Raw genomic sequence first — 6,641 nt, forward strand, 5'->3', positions numbered from 1 at the left:
CAAGACTGTGGAGGGTGGGGGGGGGGGACTCAGGGCTGCTGCTGAGTGGGCCAGGATGGGAGGACAGAGGGGTCTGCCTGGCGTAGAGGTCTCCCCCTGGGCCCTTCCTGCAGCTTGGCACCCATTCTGAGGCCGGCTGTCCCTGACAGGGTGAAGGTTAGGGCAGAATGGGTGGGAAGGAAGAGCAGATACCATTTTGTGAGCTCACTGAGAGCTGGGGACACAGGCCTTCACCTCTCGTGCCCCAACAGGGAGGGTTGACTGTACCCCCCCATCCCCACTTAGTAAATAGAGAAACTGAGGCTCAGTGTGCGCAATGGTCAGGTCCAGAGGCTCTGGAGCCCCCCTGCCTGGGTTGGAACCCTGACCCTATCCCCACCGGACCTGTGCCCTTGGGCACGTTTGTTAACATCCCCGTTTTCACACTTGTAAACAGGGAAGGTGGCAGCAGGCCCTACCTTAGAGGGCCGTTATGACAATTAAATGTGTTGACAGGTGCAAAATAGAACCTGGATAGTCAATGTGCAATAAACATTTGCCGCTTTTATTACTGGTCGTAGCAAACGGGGTTTAAAATTCATGGCTGAATGCAAGGTTCAGACCCTGAACCACTCCTCAACTCTCCAAGGAAGTGCTGTGTCCAGCCAACCGCCCTGGGTAGAGGGACAATTCTTCATGTGGCCACTACCGCCTGCCTTCCAGCGTGGGAGAGCCGGGGTACAGGCTGCCAGCACCCAGGGTGGGTGGAAAGGAGGGTGGGAGGGAAGAGGGCTGGAAGGTGGGCCTGCCCAGCCTGTTGCTGGGGGGTGGGAAGGGATGGGGCAAGGGGGTCTGGTCCTCAGGACCCAGGGGCTCCTGGGTGGGAGGTGGCGCTTGCACCCTCTGCCCCTCAGTGCCCTGGGCTCCTGTGCAGCTGAGGCCTGGGTCCTAACCCGCCCACTCCTCCTCCTGACAGGCTCTCTGGAGCCTGTGGCCACTACAGTCACCTGGGGCCAGTTCACATAATTAGTTGGAGCCCAACAGGGGGTTCAAGTGCTCAGGCTCCCAGACAGGGGAGGGAGCTGATCATTTCCCACCCAGCAGGCATCCTGGGCTCTGAGGATGCTGGTGGTGGCTCTCAATCTTGCCTCCCAGCGACTCTGCCTGCAGACCCCCAGGGATTCTCATTCAAGCCGCCTCCCTCCAGGGACCCACCTGCCCCCTGGATGGCCATGTGCACCTGCAACCGCTGGTTCTGCCTGGGAGACTCACATCGCCCAAGCTGCCCTGCACTCAGGCAGGCTCCTTGGAAGGGTGGCCTGCAATGGAAGCCCCTTTCCCACCGGCACCCTTCAGAGACTCATTGTGTCCCTTCCGCTTCGCTCAGGCCTGTGGGAGCATCGCCAGGCCTTGGATGGGGCGCAGGGTCTACCCTCAGCCCTCAGCTCTCTTCACCCCACAAGAAGCCATAGACATCTCTGCTTCCCCAGACAAGAGGGGTCCTCAACCCTCCATTCACTGGTTCTGGGAATGGGCTCCTTTTTCTAGAGAGGAGCACTGGGCTGGGAGTCCAGAGACTCGAAGTCAAGAATCCGGTCTTCGAAAGCAGGTCTCTGGAAATCCTTGATTTTGGCTTGGCCTCATGAAAGTGGGCTCAGCCTGCCAGCCCCCTCCCCTCTCTGCAGCCTGTAGTCTCCTTTTGGGAGCGCTCACCAGCCCCAGGGCGAGATTCTTGCAATGGAGGAGCTGGGGGGACTGCTGCAGGGGGACCTCTTGTAGACTCCTTGGCCACAGGCACACAGCAAGGGAGGACCAGGCCAGACTGGAGGAGGCCAGATGGCTTTAGAAAGCAGCAGAAGTGCATAAAGATGGACATGCAGATCAAGGGAATAGAACAGAGAGTCCAGAAATAAACCCTCACATTCACAGTCCATTGCTTCTCAGCAAGGATGCCAAGACACTCCAACAGGGGACCAAGAGCCTGTTCCCGAACTGGTGCTGGGACCATCGGATATCCACCTGCAGCTCACAGAGGCCAGCTCCTCTCTCAGCCACGCACAGAAATGAGCTTGAGATAGGCCACCAACCTCAATGCGGGAGCGCAGACTGCAAAGACCGCTGGCAGGACATCAGGAGTAAATCGTGACCTTGGGTCCAAAAACGCCTCCTTAGATAGACCATCAAACGCACAAACAAAGGAATACATAAACTGGACTTCATCAAAGTGAAAACCGTTTTCCCTTAAAGGACACCATCAAGAAAGTGAGATGATAACTCGAGATGGGGTGAAATGTATGCAAATTATAATCTGATGAGGAGGCGCTTATATCTGGAATAAAAAACTCTTGCAGCTTAATGATAAAAAGACAAATAGCTGAACCGAAAATGAGCAAAGGATCTGGAGACATTTCTCCAAAGCAGATATCCAAATGGCCAAGAAGCACATGAAAAGTCGCTCAACATCATTAGCCACCGGGGAAATGCAAATCAAAATGCCACTTTGCAAGGAAATTAAAAATATATGTTGACGCAAAATCTTGTACATGAATGCTCACAGCACAACTATTCACAATAGCCCCAGAGTGGAAACAAGCCCCTGGCCACCGGTGGGTGAATGGATAAATAGAAGGTCGTCCGACATATGTAGACTATTCCTCAGCCTCGGACAGGAATGAAGTGTGATACATGCTCCAGTATGGATGCACCTCGAGGACATTATACGAAGTGATAGAAGTCACAAAAGAGCACACATTGTGTAACCCCATGAACATGAAATGTCCAGGCAAATCCGCAGAGGCCGAGAGCAGGTTAGTGTTTGCCTAGGACTCGGGGGGAGGGGAGGGGATATGGGGGGGAGGACAATGGCTAATAGGTATAGGGCTTCTTTGGGGCAATGAAAACCTTCTAAAAGTGGTTGCTGGATATGCTGAATATGCTGAAAACCACTGGGTTGTATACTCTAAATGATTGGAGTATGTGAATTCTATCTCAATAAAACAAGTTATTTTAAAGAGAAAACACGGGGGTGGGGGGAAGCACCAGATGTACTTAATAAAAATCCAGTTAGAAAAAAATGCCCTAGCTCAGTGGTTCTCAACCTTCTGGCCCTTTAAATACAGTTCCTCAAGTTGTGACCCAACCATAAAATTATTTTTGTTGCTATTTCATAACTGTCATGTTGCTACTGTTATGAATCATAATGTAAATATCTGGTATGCAGGATGGTCTCAGGCGACCCCTGTGAAAGGGTTGTTTGACCGCCAAAGGGGTCGCGACCCACAGGTTGAGAACCGCTGTGGGCCTAGCTGGTTTGGCTCAATGGATAAAACATTGGCCTACGGACTGAAGGGTCCTGGGTTCGGTTCCAGTCAAGGGCACATGCCCGGGTTGCAGGCTCGATCCCCAGTAGGGGTGTGCAGGAGGCAGCTGATCAGTGATTCTCTCTTATCATTGATGTTTCTATCTCTCTCTCCCTCCATTCCTCTCTGAAATCAATTTTTTAAAAAATCAGTAAAATACTCTGGGAAAACCCCAGTCGTGCAGAGTTCATAACAACTGTTTCCGGGGTGGGCGCTGTGTCCCCTGGCCCCAGGGTTGGGAAGCATATGGTGTGCTTCGGTGCCATTACAGCCTCAGGTTCCAAAATTCTACCTTCATGTGCCAACCTCACTTGGAAGCCTGCAGAAGAGAGGCAGGAATCCTGAGATGGGACGTTTTACTAATGCCGATCGATACTTTGCGACTTCCGGTAGAGCAGAGAGGTGACGTGTGGTTGAGGCACTACCCCTGCCCCGCCACCGGCGCCGGGGTGGCCTAGGCAGGCGGTAGCACCTCTGGGCTTCCTTATCTGGCAAAGGGGGAATGGTGTGCCCGCCTAATGGAGCTGTTGTGCCGGCTCATTAAGCTAACTTATGAGGAGCTCAGCACAGTGCCTGGCGTATTAGTAAATGCTCAGTGGAGGGAGACCCCTGTGGCTGGGAGCAGCGAGTGTGGGATTCAGTCAGACAGCGGCGACTCCTGCTCGGCTCCCTCCCGGCCCAGTTCCTGGTGTTGGCTGAATTGTTTCCCCAGAAAAGATTTGTCGAAGCCCTAACCCCCAGTGGCTGTCGGCTCGGCCTGACTTGGAACTAGGGTCTTTGTAGATGTAACCACGCTCAGAGGGGCCTATTCTAATGTTTTCACAGAAAAGACATTCTGATCTCGTCTTTCCTAGAAAGGACATTCAATACCAGACCGTCCTTGCCACAAGTGGAAACCTGCCTGGATTTGGACTCAGGGCTGCTGGACTCCTGGTCCAGTGCTCCTTTCAGAGGGATTGAGAGGGGCCCTCGGTCGCAGAGGATGCGAGAAGGGGCACACCCATGGGGACTGGGGCACAGCTCTTTGTCCTCCCAAACTCCTACAGGCCTGACGGAAAAGGAGCCCCACCCGACTGTCTGAGTTTCCGAAAGCCAAGTGCTCCTAGGGAGGCCTCGGTCCTACCCAGGTGAGGTCCCCTCTCTCTCCACTCTGCATCCCACCTCCCACCGCCCATCGCTTTCTGGCATTTGAGTGACGAAAGGTAGGGATGGTTCCCTTGGGAGCTCAGAGTTGCTCGGATCTCCGCAGGCCTGGTGGGACTGTCACTCACATGGGTGAGCCCCGGGAACTTTCAGAGCCTCTGCTCCCTCATGGGTAAAACGGGGGGTGACCATGCCTGCCTCCGAGGGCTCTCGTGAAGGTCACACGGTTAGCTGTGGGTTGGCATTCAGCACCCAGTGCTGGGCACACAGACCGTGTTTGGCGGGACGTGGCCTTGAGTGTCAGCTGTGGGTTGGTAGAGCCCCTCGGTGTGACAGCTCTGCCCCGTGACGGTGGGCTAGAAGCCCTGTGCTTCGGGCTTCTGGTGGCACAGGGTGGGGCTGTCTGGGCCTCGCCACGTTTAATTGATTGTAACATCGCACCCTGAACATGCTCTCCCGCATGCCCTGCACCCCAAGAAGAGCCTTGGCCATGCTCCTGTGACTGTGTGGAATGCGTTCCCGGGGCCCAGCATGCCGCTTTGAAATTGGCTTACGATTTATCTGCAGCTCGGATAAAAACATTTTAATGACGGCGTGCGGCACGAACCCTCGGTGTCCCCCACGGGGCTCCCAAATGTCTTTCCCCACCACATAGCGGGGCTGTTATAGGCGTGAAATTACAGCCACTCTCGAATTTTGATCTCTACCCAGAGGCCTCTGGAAACAGCGCGCCAGGATGTGCCGGATGCACACTCGGCGAGGGCAGACTGGGAAGCCTGGCTCTGCAGCAGAACTGCTCAGAGCCAACAATGCATGTGGGGCCCTGGGCTGTGCCTGGCTCCCCATCTTCCCACTGTCCTGGGGAGCTTCCCTTTGACCCCCAAATTAGCCAGGGGCGGGGCCATCTTGCACCACTGTTGGCTGCTGTGGTCCTTAGGATCCCCCGGGGCACAAAGGAGGCCCCACTCGCTAGGAGGTAGGGTGTGTGTGTGTGTGAGTGAGTGTGTGTGTGTGTGTGTGTGTGTGTGAGTGTGTGTGATGCAATGTCACCGACAGGCCAAAACAATGAGGAGAGTTTAATGTTTGAAACCTGCCTTGACATATATTTAAAGGAGCCATGGAGGTGGAGGAGAGGGTGGCACAACTTTTCTCCTAATTGTGCCTGGTTTTTGCTGACATGATTATGATTGGCTGATTCTATAAAGAGACACTATTTATTGAACGCTGGAAATTGGCCTGAGCTCAGAGCATTCTGTTCTGTGGATTATCTCATTTAATCCTCCCTCCCTTGGCCGAGCCACTCCATTCTCTGAGCCCAGGTCTGTGCAAGGGGCACAGTACAGTGCCTGCCTCGCAGCTGGCGTGGCCGCTGGATTATAGGAGGTCTGTACAGAAACCCCCTCATGCTGCACCCCCCTCCCCGCCCCCTCCCAGCTGGTGCTGAGCCAGGAGGCCATGCCTCCTCCTGCCCTGCTGGAGGCCAGAGCGCTCCACCTGCTGCCATCATGGGAATCAATGTCCTCCTGGAGGTCTGGCCTTTGGAGGTTTTCAATTTCCCCTGAAGCCGCGGCTTTCCATGGCGCCTTTATGCTTCCATTGATTGCCCGCCCCGCAAGCTTTGTTTCCCTGATAAATACCATTTGATAAGAAAATGGGGGACACTGGAGGCCGGAGCTGAGACCACGACCCTAGCGTTCTGGAGGCAGGACATCCGTGCTGAAGGGGCTCTGGCCACCACTGGGTGCAAGGCCCTTGATTTTACAGATGGGGATACTGAGGGTGGGGGGCACAGGCAGCCAGAGACAGGTCAGAGCATTAGCACCCCCACTTTGCGAATTAGAAATGGAGGCACAGAGCCAAGCCCAGGACCAGGAGCCCCGACATGCCGCCCAGTGTGCTTTCTACTTCGCCCCTTGATGCACAAAGGCTTGGGGGTCCAGGGAGGGGCACGCGGCCGGGTCAGAACCTTCTTCCTGCCGCAGGTGTGCGTCCCGCTGAGACCATGTCTCAGACCCCCTGGAGGCTCCTGGGTTTTCCTCCCCGAGAAGTGCCATCCACTGCACTTCCCCACACCATCCACTGCACTCCCCACACCATCCACTGCACTCCCCACACCATCCACTGCACTCCCCACACCATCCACTGCATTTCCCCAAGAGA

At 55.1% G+C, this 6,641-nt stretch overlaps 1 protein-coding gene across 1 annotated transcript in view; it reads right to left on the reverse strand.

The window, feature by feature from the left end:
- IGSF21 (immunoglobin superfamily member 21) overlaps positions 1-6,641 on the reverse strand; it is a 119,733-nt gene that overhangs the window by 22,323 nt on the left and 90,769 nt on the right. The gene's annotated exons all lie outside the window — the stretch shown is intronic.

The sequence above is a fragment of the Myotis davidii genome, unplaced genomic scaffold (assembly GCF_000327345.1).
Source record: "Myotis davidii unplaced genomic scaffold, ASM32734v1 scaffold299, whole genome shotgun sequence".
Classification (NCBI taxonomy): domain Eukaryota; kingdom Metazoa; phylum Chordata; class Mammalia; order Chiroptera; family Vespertilionidae; genus Myotis; species Myotis davidii.